This window comes from Perna viridis, chromosome 4 (genome assembly GCF_037379345.1).
Source record: "Perna viridis isolate PV_CMFRI_1.1 ecotype Kerala chromosome 4, ASM3737934v1, whole genome shotgun sequence".
In the NCBI taxonomy this organism is placed as follows: Eukaryota; Metazoa; Mollusca; class Bivalvia; order Mytilida; family Mytilidae; genus Perna; species Perna viridis.
The window spans coordinates 32,712,905-32,727,773 of NC_142448.1; positions in this window are offsets into that span (position 1 = coordinate 32,712,905).

Below are 14,869 nucleotides of genomic sequence, written 5' to 3' on the forward strand. Positions count from 1 at the left end.
GTAGAAATTTTCATAAAAAAAAAACATGAATCTAAAAGAAAAAAAAATGGTTACTATAACCTGCTTTTCGTTATCATGTAAAAATTTTGAAGAAAAAAAAACAATCAGTAATTACAACTTGTTTCATGGTTTACAAACAGGTATATTTTTCAGTTGACTTATTTGATTTCCTCAATGTTTGTCTTTGCAATGTACCTTGTAACTATTATTATCACCTATTGTGGTGAATACGAAAATAACTTTGAAGTATAACCCATATGTATGTGTTATTCATATATGGCACAAGGTAGTCGTGGTAATTCTGGTCTTTACTGAAAAAGGGAGTGGCCGATCCGACCTGTCAAGTAAAAGAATGAGTCTGTCGTGGTTATTGTAGACCTGCAGAAATTTAAAATGTTATTTTTCTCTTCTTACTATAACATGCACTTCTTTGTAAAGCAGTTTGGAACTTGTGCAGACTTTCATTATGCAAGCATTATTTCGTCTTATACAGTATCAAGTTGTAATATACTTGTATTTTGATCTGTTTTAAAAATTTAAAAAAACAGTGACGTCAATACAGTATAAATGTACTTGATAGGGAAGTTTTGATAATATTTTACACCCCAAGCCACGTTCTCAACAGAGAGCCAAATGATAAACAATCACATTACTGACATAGATAAGCTAAAGGTCTCGCTGAACATTTTCAAGCCCCTACCATGAATTGGTTACCTAAAGTACAAAGGAATCACTTCAAATTCCGTTTCATCTCAGCGTCCAGCAAGTGTATTACAACTCAAATTTCTGTCCTCTTAACCAATGCTCTCACAAATTCAAAGGAATTAATTGTGAATTTATTGTAATAATGTCTATGAACATAATGGTGTCAACTATTTTTGAAGTGTGAAAAGTCGCTGAAAGTTTTGGTTGAATTACATGATTTAAATAAACCCGTAGAGAATGTGGACAGTTATGAGTTCTCCACACTATTTTTTGTTATTAGTTGTACATGTTAACCAAATTAATTATGCAAATTTTTGTCTTTTATGCATATGTCTCATTTACAATTATATCATAACTCTATTTTAATATTATTTTTTATATGTGAAACACATACATACTTACATACATACATACATACAAGATGTCATTGCAAACTCTCGATTAATTTACGTTAGTTATACGCATGATAATGTAAATAATATCAAGTTTATATTTCAGAGAAAATAACCAAAACCAAAGAAAATAAAGTAAACAAAAAAAAACAAAAAAAAAAAAAAACAAAAAAAAAAAAAAAAACAAAAAAAAATACAAGATCAATGTTTTAAAATATGACAATTAAATTATATTTTTCAAAAGCTTGTTATAACTCACAATATGGTGTTTAAGGTTTACATTATTTAAAGGATGACTGTTATATTGTTTTGGTCTATGAGGAAATAACCTCAATCACCTGGTGCACACTAAATAACCTGCATAGCAGATTATTTTAAAGTGTGCATCATAGGCATTGAGGTTAATTCAAACAGACCGAAAAAACATAACAGTCATCCTTTAAATAATGTAAACCTTAAACACCATATTGTGAGTTAATTTTAGTATCAAATTTAAGAAAAAAATTAGCAAAAAGGTTGATGACGTTACAATCAAATTACAAAATTTGGTCTATGAGATGATGAACATTTTTTTATTCAGTCAGAAAACGTGTTGTATCTTAGATTAAATTAAAGGTATTTGTTAGTTGAAGTACGTGTAAGTTTAAAGTGACAGTTTATACAAATTTACACTGCCTGTGGTAGGGTGATTTATGATGTAAAGATAAAACCGAAAACACTTTTTTTTAATATACCTAACGATAGCATTTTTCTTATATAGATCTGCAGTTTTTGAGAAAACTCTACATTAATCTCCAACAAAAATCAACCAAATGTACCAAATAAAAAATGAAAAATCTTGCAAAATACCAATTTCATACACAGTCTATATGACTTTTATCTTAAAAGTGCAACAACCAAATTACTAAGACTGGCTACGTGGTCTGCAAATGTTTCTGAATTAGTAATAAAATAAAAGTGAATTCGCTAATTTTGACTTGAATGAATCACTTCCTGTCTAATTGTAAAGAAAAAGCTGCTGAGTACATTTAGCATAGTTATGTGATAGATGGACACGAGTCATACAATCATTTGATGGATTTTAGAACATTCTATCATGTCATATTTCTGTCTTTTTAAGAGCTAAGCAATTATTAATTGGTTTGTCAAATTCTTGAATTTCTTAACACCTTTTCTACATTCGTTATGTACATCCTTTTTAGTGTAAATAGGCGTGAGATAAATGAGTCAAATTGATTTATATTTCAAAGCCAATTGATATCTTGATTATGATTAGGTACCAGTCAATATAAAGTTCAGATACTGCCTATGTTAGAAGATTCATGATGTAGACAATACCCACCGAACAAACGATGCTTTTGTATTCTTCATATGCTTTCTTTTTATATATTTAGAACTGTATTTTTTAGAAGATCATCATTGCATCTTCCAGTTAAATCAACCAATCAAACCATATCAAGGACGTCAACTCTTGCAAAGTGTCGATTTTTACAAATAATTTATATTATTTTTTATCTCGAAATTGCAAGACCCGAACGATGAACTTATACTAAGGAAATGGGGTTTAACTGTTCCTGAATTACATATAAAAGTCAATTTTGTGCGTTTTTGACATTCATCAATAACTTTCTCTCTGATTTTTATAAAGACTGCTTCTAAAGAACAATTTATCAATTCAGGCCAATAATTATTAACTTGGTAAAATACTTTCGGGAAATAATACCTACAATAGCATATCTCCAAGGACTCTTCTTAAACTGTTTTAAAACTGTTACAAAAGGACATCCTTTTTTTGGTGGGGGGAGGAGTGAGACCGAAAGGCAGATGCATCAATGTACCGAAATGTTAACAAGCAGAACGCTCTTTACTAGTTGTCTTTATACTGTCTTTGTCCATTAATGCATTAATGTGATGGACTACAGGACACGATGGATGGATCAATCTAGGTAAACAACCTAAGGTTTAAACAATAATTAGCAAGACCCTTTTAGATAGTCAATAAGTCCTTCAGAATAATAAAAACAATGTTTTATCGTTGTGTCTAACCTTACGAAATTGATTGGGAGTTATACATGATAAGGTGTTTTGAACTACAATTCGATTTCTTTAGTTTTTAATACGATATCAACATGAACTGTTATAGACTTGCAGCCTGAGTTTCAACCATGTCACGCAAGGATAATTCCGAAATTTCTTATTTTATACAATTGCAATCGACGTTTCAGAAGATTTTCTATTTTCCAAATATGAACACTGGTTCATTAAATGTCTTTTTTACATTGTTTTTGTCTGCAAAACGTTTTATATCCAATGTTTATTATCAGAGGTAGACTTCGAAAATAATAGCAGTGATAAGACCTACACTGCTACCACTCTCTCCAAAGAAGAGATTGTGGAAAACCATAAATCTGTGCTATCCTCTTTTGGTCTCTCTACCAAGGACGATGATTGTGATTTACCGTCTATGTACTGGATTCCTAAACTTCACAAGAATCCATACAAACAACGTTTCATAGCTGGATCTGCAAAATGTACCACCAAACCTCTTTCAAAACTTTTAACTTCTATACTCACAACTGTCAAAGAGGGTCTGCAGTCCTACCTCAACACTTGCTACTCCCGTAGTGGTATAAATTAAATGTGGATCCTGAAAAATTTGAAAAAAAATCTTTTGGAGACAATCAGTTCAAGACTATTATCTGAATATAATAGCATTAAAACCTATGATTTTTCAACACTGTATACTCCTATTCCCCATACCCAGTTAAAATCCCGACTTAAAAACATTATACATCGTTGTTTTTTTTTTCAAAAAAGATGGTACACCTATATACAAATATAAAGTTCTTGGTAGAGATTCCTCATACTTTGTAAGAAATAATTCCAAATCATCTTCCAAATATACAGAGGAAGATGTTTACAAAATGCTGGAATTTTTAATCCACAACATATTTGTCCAGTGTGGTGGACGTATTGTTCAACAAACGGTCGGCATTCCAATGGGAACAAATTGTGCTCCTTTACTTGCAGACCTATTTCTTCACTATTATGAGGCTGACTTTATAGCTGATCTGATCAGAAAGAAATAATATCGTTTGGCTAGATCCTTTAATCTCAGTTTCCGCTATATAGATGACGTACTATCTTTAAACAATCCTAATTTCGGGGATTTGATACATCGCATCTACCCAAAAGAACTTGAGATAAAGGATACTACAGACACTGTGAAGTCAGCCTCATATCTTGACCTACACTTAGAAATCGATGGTAAAGGAAAACGATTGACCAAACTTTACGACAAACGTGATGACTTTTCATTCAAAATTGTCAACTTTCCTTTCATCTGTGGCAACATCCCTTCGGCTCCTGCGTATGGAGTGTTCATATCACAACTCATACGTTATGCCAGAGCTTGCCGAAACTACGCAAACTTTTTGTATCGCGCTAGAACTCTAACAAATAGGCTTCTGGAACAGGGTTATGTTGCTACAAGATTGAAGTCATCACTACTGAAGTTTTATGGTCGTCATCATGAACTCGTGGATCGTTATGATGTATCCATCAGCATCATGAAAACTGATTTATTCAACGGGTCATAGTTTACCTTTCCTCGTTTGTCTACCCTGGACTTGACTTTTTATGAGCAACTCGGCGGGTGTTTCTAGAAAAGCAGAGGACGCGTACCCTACCGGTGCACCTGGTCCATGCTTCCAGTTTTTAGTGGAGTCCGAGTTGCTCATTTACTTTTGTTACTTTGTATGTATGATTTTAGTTACTTTATGTTCTTTGTTGTATGTGTCTGTTTTCCATGTCTGGTCTTTGTCCCTGTATTGTATTCTTGCATTACCGCTATAACCTTGGTTCCCTTGATTACTCTTTAATAAGATTCACACTAGAATCTTTTTGTTTGCATAATAAAATTTAAAATTGTTTGTTTCCACTTAAAAATTAAATATAATCGATCTTATCACATATCTTACCATTTTTAAATATAAGATAGATTTATCTCTCCTTGAATCCACCTTGCAAACTTTTCAAGTTCCTAAACATGATTTGTACAAATGAAATGATCAAACGCAAGATCCTGTTATTTTAATCATGTGCATATTTATTAGCAGTGTGTTTTTCATGCGTTCTACCATAAATACGTTAAGTCTCATAAAGTCCAATAGCTCGATTTTAAGAACTGATTCTTCAAATTGAAAGGAAAAAGAAACGTATGATATATTTTTGTTTCTATCATTGCTCAATTTTCTTCTGTTATTGTTTGTAAAGGTAATTATAAACCATCTTTAAATAGGAAAGGTAATACATACATTGTAATAATACGAGTTTGCATCCTTGTCCGATTTCTCAAACAATAACCTTACAATATTCTAAGATATGTGATCGTTTAAAATCCGTGTTTATGATCATTTGAAATTTATTCTTCTATAAGAGATTTGACAGCAGTAACAGAAGTAGGAAGTTATTGACATTATATAATTTGTCACACATTTTTTTCTTTTCATATGTTCCTACGTTTGTTATGACACACTAGATGCCGTATCATTGTTTCCACATAATTTTCAAGATAAAAGATTGTTTGTAGCTTTTTTAAATGAATTCTTTCCTGCATATATTAAGTAACAGGTTCATTTAACATTTTTGTTTTTATTTTATTCAAAATATCGTATCCGTGAATGGGTTTGTCATTAGATGTTTACGGCATTGTGTTTTGTAATCTATCTGAACACACTGATTTGCATTCTTATAAACAAAATGCATTATGTCAATAGGGAAATATTAAATTATATGCCAAAAGTACTCGAAATGTTTAGGAAGATGAATACACAATTCCGAAATAGGAACCCTAATGATATTAAAACTTACTTAATACAATTACACAGACGACCATTATTGACGTTGCCAAAGGAAGGTATAAGTGTTGGAATCATTTAAAACACAATTAATACACTAAGTGAAAACAAACGCTATCTAAATCAAAGTTAAACTATAATGGAACGACTTAAGTTTCATTTGTAATGTCATTCTTACTATACCAATTTTGGCTTATCGGAATTCGACCACCTAACCTTACAATTAGTTAACTATATCCACACTGATCCAAGATAATCCCAGTAAATTTGTTTAAATTGACACTCCAAAGGTCAGAAAAGCTAAAAACAATTTTAAGAAATGAAATTGTGATGGATTACGAGATTTTATTTGAGGGATTTTCTACTTACACCAATATCTTTGTAAATTATCCTCGTCACCATGGTGATCTAGATCTTATAACGCATCTCCTCCCCTTTTCTGTCAACCTTCTAGAATGAACGATCAAAACATTACTTCGTCGTGATTTTTAATTTGTAATTCGTCAAAATAGTTTTGTTTAAAGAGATGATCCCATGTAAAGTTGAACTTGATTAATGACAGCCTTGTTTAGATAATGTTTCCAAATCTTCTGAACACATAACCAACTAGGAAAAAGGCGTTTATTGGCAACTAAGCATTATGGGATTACGGGTCGGCACATTTGGCCCGCATGGTTCTCCTACAGATCGGATGTCCACGAAACTTGGCAGGGATCATTTTATCAACAACATTTATTATATGGCTATTGACACGTATATTGATTATTAACTATTGTCCTCGTACGATATATCATATGTATTTGCGTAAAGATGTATCTCGGCATGAGTTTTTAAATCTTAACTATCATAATTTTATTTCTCCATAATCCTTTGATATTTACTTACGAGATTTTACAAGACTTTATTAATGACAAGAAGCAGAGATGGCAAGTTAATATTGGATTTTTGCTTTTGTTAATGGTATTTTTTTAAATAAAAGTGGTAATTTATGGGAGATAAGCCACTATACAAACCATTGTTTAACACGTGCAAAACTAGTTTGCTTATCTATTATTCTGTGCCTTGGTACTATCAATGTATGGAGCAGAGAGGTCAGCTTTCTAATGGGAAAATATAAAGTGAAGTTAGCTTTTTGGTATGTACGATGAAGTACAATGGAAATGCATTTTCTGATCTTTACAAAGGCCGAATTTTTAGAATAATGCCAATTTACTTCAACGAGGGCAAATGACTCGTGCTCCAATATGTTGATAGAAATCTAAAATTCCGTTTTGCATTTGGTTTTAATTTGTTTTGTTCTACTACTATATTCTATGATGGAAAACAAACAAATAAAACAATAATAATAAATACAACAAAAAATCAGAAAAACCAACGACAATACATAAAACAATACTTAAATGATTGTTATATACATTATGTGCTTAGACAGATTAGATATCATGCAGATCATTTTAAATCGGCCGTGTTGGAAAGGTTTCAATAGAATACTTTATCTCTATGGTGTAATATTTTCCTGTTTCTTTCATTATTGATATAGTTTTTATTAAATGATGCATTTCAATTGCAAACACAACCGCTATGTTTTATTCGTTTCCGCATCAAATATGGTCATTCTGCATTTTTCTTCAAGACAATTCACCACTTAAACTTAGTTTCAATAATGTCCGATTAATTGGAGTAAAAAATAGTAAGGTAAAGAAATGGTTAATGAACGCTTTTTATGAAATCAGGAGTGGATTAAATTTTTCCTATACTAATGAATTTTCATACTTCATTAGTTATGAACAAGTAGGTAGAAGTTTAGTTTTGTTGGAATGGCATATACACTACCGGTTCACCTAGTCTATGCTCCAAGCTTTTTGGCGATGTCCATTTACTTATTTGTGTTTGTACGTGTTATTTTTTTTATACTTTTTTGAGTGTGTCTATTAATCATGTCTAGTTTTTATTCTTGGAATATATTCTTGTGATTACCGATCGAATGTTGGTTCCCTTGATTACTCAGAAATATTCTGCGTCTGTTATCAAAGGACAATAAAATTTAATGAAAAAACATCTTGGGGGGAAATTAATGAAAAGTTGAAATCTAGAGTTATTTCTCTTATTATATGAAACTCGTGCTTCTTTTTTTTACAAATTCTTTTAGATGTCAGGCCATAGAAATTAAATAGTTATTGATGAAGTCTTCAACATTCCTTCAGATTTGATTAAAGTAATAATAAAAAAAAAATACTTGTTTGAAGTACGTACAAAATCAACTTTGGTTTAATGTGGTAAATTGCAGAAAATAGTTTTGCATTTGTCTCGAAATATAAATAATAATTGTTTTGTGTTTTGTAGCATAAAACACATAACTGTTTTTGTATCCCTACAGATACATTGCATAATTCGTTTTTGAAAAAAGAAACCTATTTAAAGGCTTGTGCAATAGGAAATTACATTAATAAAGATTCGTTAACGACATTCCATGATTAAGAAAGAACGATTTCAATACTGAATCTCAGTGCCTTTATGAAGTTTTGAAATTCTTTTCCAGTACAAGTAAGGATTTTCTCTGCGGATACATGTATGTACAGAGACACAGAATATTTCAGAGATATTGTAACAGGGACAGCTACACAGCTTTTCACGGTTTGCGGGTAAGATTGAAGTAGAACAATCAGCTTTATTTTTGACTTTAAGTTTGAAACAATAACAATTCAATACTGGCGGGAGAACAACGTCGCTTTCGACCATTATATTTTATTTACTCTACGTCATGATTACATAACAATCAATCCCAACGGCGAAACTTTCATACAAATAGTTCATATCACATCTTCGTATGGTGTATAATTGCAAGATATTTAGTAGATAAAACGACCAAATCAGAGAGAATTCAATGTCTACAATAGCCTTTAATAAAACATGAAACGTACGTTTCCAATTATTTTATTCATGCTTGATTATACTGCCTGCTGACGGCTTTTTTCAGTATTATCGTACGTTATTTTTTATTGTTTGCATTAGCTCGGGGTATGGGTATTAGGTCCAATCAAGCTAGTTTACCTCGCCGCATTTTTTTTGTTTAGTTATCCCAAGTCTAACAGTTTTTTTATGTTTTTTAATATGTTCAGGTTACAGTGGGATGCCTATTTTTTTAACCCTGTATATTATGCGCTTCAAAAGCCTTTCGAAGGCATACTTTTTGGTGTGGGAAATATATAACCTTTCATGGACGGAAATTACATTGCCGTTGGTTGATTTTTTTCTCAGTTGTTGGGTAGCTATCACCTTTACACATCATTCAATTCATTTTTTGCCTTTATAAACAAATGGGCTAAAACACTTCAAAAGATAAGAAAAGACGATAAACAAACAATGTTGAAGAGCACTAAGTTTCTTCTTATAATCATATTGATCTTAGATTGAATATTGTAGTTTAGTTCCAGGAATATCTCTTTACCTTTTTCCATTTGAGTATTGCTATTTATTACAAGGAAATTCGTCTGAATATAGCTGAAATATTGCTGCTCGGACGTTAAACCCCAACAAACAAACAATTATTACAAGGAAATAAAGAAGTCATATTATGTTAAAATAATATGGAACGTGTTTTTGGTTATCGATTCTCGTCATTTACATTGATCCTTAACTTTCCATGGTTATTCAAAGAAGTAAAAGCACAAAATGTTTCCTAATGAGTTCAAAAACGGATGTAATTATTACTGCCTAGGAAATATTATTCAAATAAAACCACACTTAATGGCAATTTCCACGAAAACATCTTTTTTTAGTCTTTTATTGAAAGCTCGAATGCTGACTACAGCTTTTAAACACTATATGATAGGGTTGTTGGACACGGTTTCAACTTTATACAAACTATTTTTTTCGTAAGTATATGTTTTTCTCTTTCTCATTTTTTGTTTAAACCTATAGAAATTCTTAATATTGTTCTAAACGGAGGGTAATGATAGAAGACGAGATTTATTAGCGCGTCATGCAACTGCTTTATTAGATATCGGTAAAAAACGTCAATAACGGAAAAATTCAGAAAGACCTCAACCCAAGTACATGTGTTTGAACGTGAAAGAGTTATTAAGGGAACTAAGGTTCTAGCAGAAATAAAAGAAAAACATATACAGGGACAAAGACCAGACACGGAAAAACAGATACACACAATAAAGAACATAAAATAACCAAAACAATACATACAAAGCAACAAGAATTGAGCAACACCAACTCATTAAAAACTCGGGGCATTGAACCAAGTGCAACGGTAAGCGTCCTGTATGCTTTTCTAGTAACACCCGCCGAACTTTTCATAAAAAGTCAATTTTAATGTAGACAAAAGAGGAACGGAAATCTATGACATTAAACAAATCGGTTTTTTTTTCATGTTGCAGATGGATACACCGTAACGATCTATAAGTGTATGTTGACGACCTTTTATTTTTTGAAGTGATGATTTCAACCTTTTAGCAACATATTCCAGTGTCAAAAGCCCTATTGTAAGAATTCAAACCAGGAAATAAAGACGATCTACACACAAAGGTATCGAACCCAGTAAACTATTATGAATGTAAAAACAGAAGATTATGAAAACAAGACGAAACAAAAATTTAAAAAAAACTAATCACAAAGAGTGCAAGAGTAATCGTGGGAACCAATGTTATAGTGGTAATCAAAAGAACGTATTCCAGGGACAAAGACCAGACATGTAAAACAGTCATACACAACAAAGAACATAAAGTAACTAAAATCATACATACAAAATAGCAAAAGCAAATGAGCAACTCGGACTCCACTAAGAACTGGGAGCATGGACCAGGTGCACCGGTAGAGTATGCGTCCTATACGCAAGTATAATCCGGCAATGATCAAAAATGAAGCTTAGGGAGAGTAATGAAACTTGTAATCAACACCCAACCCCTTAAAACCTGTTTACAGCGATTTTGAATTCTTTTCTGTAAATATTGTACAATTCACCGGAAATTATTTTGTTTTCAGATAATTAGTAGTCCACTTTTCGTTCTTAGCTAGCCTTTTTGTTGGCACCGGTGGTAAAGCAACTTCCTTGATGCGTCTTTTTTCTTAATTGTTCTGTTGAAAAAAATAAACGTTTGCTTAATAGATTGTGACATTTCAATAAATTCGTCAGCATAAACCTCGGATCAACTTCAACTATGGCCTAATTCAATGTTTTGAACCACTACACCTTCTGTTATATTATCTCAAAATCTCTTACTTCTAGTAGTTATTTATTAAAGGTAGGCTGTCTGAATCATTTGCACACACCAATATGTATATAGTTACAGTGTATGATGTTATAAATTTGAGAATTTTTAAAGCAAATGATGATTCACTAAAGTATTTTTTATTTCATTTTGCAAGTATTTTTTCAAACGACATTTGATATGAACAATGTCCGAGAATGTCAAAAGGCTTGCGATTATTAAGCAGGGAAAGGAACGTCTGCCGCTGCGTGGAGCTTGACATAAAGTACTATACATCATCACAACATTTTATCTTCATCGTTATATTGTAATGTAATTGTAATTGTAATTGTAATTAATGTACCGGTCGGATCTAGAAACCAGAAATTATATGTATGTCGTTTTTAAATATTAATAATATCTGTTTTTTCCCCTCAATTTTTACTGTCTTTATCATTAATACAAAACATAAATGTTCATTATATAAAACAGGTCTTTTTCAGTTTTATTCGAATAAAAGATATGTAAAGCTACGGTTGAGAAACAAAAAAAGTCTAACAATAAGCCAGCAGAGATTTGGTATTGTTGAAAGCCAAAACACACACTAATAAAACAATTAAAAATACAAAATAGGGCAAAAACAAATAAACAAATAAAGACGCAAAATGTTAAATATGATTTTAAGTCAAATACCTGAGGTATTTTTTTGCATTAATGATTCGTTAGTAGAATATTTGGACAATAGGATTATATTATTTTGCAAACAATATTTTGTGCTTCAACTGACTATTTACAACTGAAACTTTGGTATATACTCTTTGATAAATTCACTCATTATGTCTAGGACATATTCATTGTAGTACAAATTAGGCAGTAGAAGCCAAGATATTGTACGAATGTTAAAAATAAATGTATCTTTGTTAATCTTTGTTAATGATAGCCATGGAAAGAAATACTCATTAACTTGATTCTTAGCCGCTTTCTGTCTCACATTAATGCACTGGAGGATTATTACTGTCTATTATTACTTGTGTGTGATTAGCAATAAGACTGCAAGTAGCATTTACCGTATGCTTATACCAACAAGACTTTTTTCCGCCCTAATTTCAATTCGAGATTTTTTTGTTATGGTGTGTTTGTTTGTTTGTTTGTTTGTTTATTTTTTGTTTTTTGTTTTTATTTTATTTTTTAATGTTTGTTTTTTAAAAAAAAAAGGAAATGAGAATCTACTTAATAAATTTCAACACCACTAACTTGCATGATAATCTTTTAATAACATGATTGTATAGGTTTTGAATAATGGTCGAATACAAGTCAATAATATATGTATACCATAATTGTAGCTGAGGTCTTTTCATTTAGTAAAAAAACACTTTACACAAAAGAAATAATCTGCACATATACTGTTCATTTTACTTGAAAAAGCAGTATTCTTTAGTTCGAAGGAATCATTTAATATGCATATGCATATGTTTCATTGTCTTTTTTTTAATGTTAAGAAAAAATGATATGTTTTAAAAATGTTTAAAAATTGTTTACCTTACCCGAAAAAGCAATATTTTTTATTTCGAGAAAAACATTTATTATGCATAAGACAATATTAATTCATATGTTTCATTGTTTTTTTTTTTTATGTTGAGAAAAATGGTATATTTACGGAAAACTAATATTTGTATTTTTAAAGAATCGTACTTAAATTTCTATCATAATGAATAAAACATCTTATTTCAAAATATAATTGTAGGATATTCGTTGTGTGGAACAAGGGACGCGACTTCCATTGGTCAGTTTAATATTAATATTGACGATAGAATTTAGGCGTGACAACTTAAAAGATAAATTGTTTTCATGAAAATGAAATGCCACAAAAATGAAACAAGCGAATTTGTCCAAGATAAAAGAAGGATATTTAGGGATCAGGCTTAGAATCCTTTGAGATTAGACTACTATTCAAATTCAGCTCTAGTCACGGATATTCACGATTTCATATCTAAATTTCATGAATGAAACTGTAAATAATTTTATTGCGATTTAATATCAAAGATTTATATTGAAAATATGTCGTTAAAATGAAAGATGGAAAGAGGTAGTTAGAAAAATAATGCAATTTATTACACTATTATCACCTGTAAGTGACATCATGTCGCTTATTATTTTGATTATTTCAGTTTTATGATAATCTTTATGACACCAAGACAATATCATATCAAAATTATATAACATGCTACATTCATGTGCAAATATTTTTCAATAGAAATTTGTATTGTGTATTCATACCGTTGAAATAGACTAAGTTCACAAAACCCAACAAATTGTATAATGTCTGCCTGAAGATCTTGCTTTAACATATATCTTTTGATTGATCTATCTTTTCAATACTAATTGCATCCAAGGATAATATGAATAATAAACAAGACATTCATAAGAAATCTGTGAGTGTGTTATTTGTATAGTTGGTGAATGTTTCTAGACACTGAGACTGCTTATCATACTGGTGTACCTGGTTGAAGTGTACCATTTAGTTTAGTCGAATTTAATTTGAATAATGGCATGAATTTAGTTGGCTTTGTTAGCATAACACTTCTCTCGAGTAAAAAAATTATTAGCCTAATTTTACACAATAAAAATCTCATACATTGATATCCCCGGTCTGTTGAAGCTGGGATATATCATTTTACCTATTTTGGTTCAGTACGTCTAACTTGTAGTCCATCCGACGTGGCGTTCGTCCTTTGATCTTAAAGTTTCGTCAATTTTTGTCTGCAACAACTTATCGCAGCTGCTTGATATTTTGGCAAGAAAAAATTGATATGCCAGCAAAGCATGCAAGTATGAAAAAAGATGTAAATATTAGTATATATATTCCTTAAGGAATCATGCCCAGAATTGATGCGGGGATTTTTTATCCATCGGCAAACATGGCCGCTGTTATACAAAAGACTAAGGGTAGGTATAATAGTATTTTGCATATATCGCTTCAACTATTTGGTTAAAAAAAACAATCAAAAGTGTTTAGCAAGATGAAATATATCATTTGTGAAATTTTCGTGAAATTTTGTCTACCCATGTCTGAGTTACTGCTCTTTTTGACGTTTTTTTTTTTTTTTTGGGGTGGGGTGGGGTGGGGGGGTGGTGTTGTGCACAGAACTGTAGTGAGGATTTTTGATTTATTATCCTCTGATAAAAATAACTTCCATTATTAAAATTGAAGGTAGGGGTCAAACAGCAGTTTTTTTGGGGTTTTTTTTTGGCAATTTTGTTTTCAAAGAAACATTTGGTTTATACTCATTCTGACTTGAGTTAAAGTATTCTGGATGTTTGAATCAAACCATTTAGATATTTTCGTCGAAGTATAGTCCTTTTTACGTTCTTTTGTTTTTGTGATCTTTTTATTTTAAAAGATGAACTCCTCTGAAACATTAAGTGCCAGTGTTTTCAAATATTTATAGAGATGATGACCAACAATGCTCTTTACAAATGATCTAATTTGGTGTCGCTCAAATGGAACATCATGTAGCTAGAATAATATTAGTATATTACTTTTTTAATTCATGAATTTTTTGTTCCAAATCATACGATTAAATTATGTCAATTCTCCATCTGAACAATTCAGGCTCTTTAGAGTAATCAAGGGAACCAAGGTTATAGCGGTAATCAAAAGAATGCAATCCAGGGACAGAGACCAGACATGGAAAACAAACATACACAACAACAA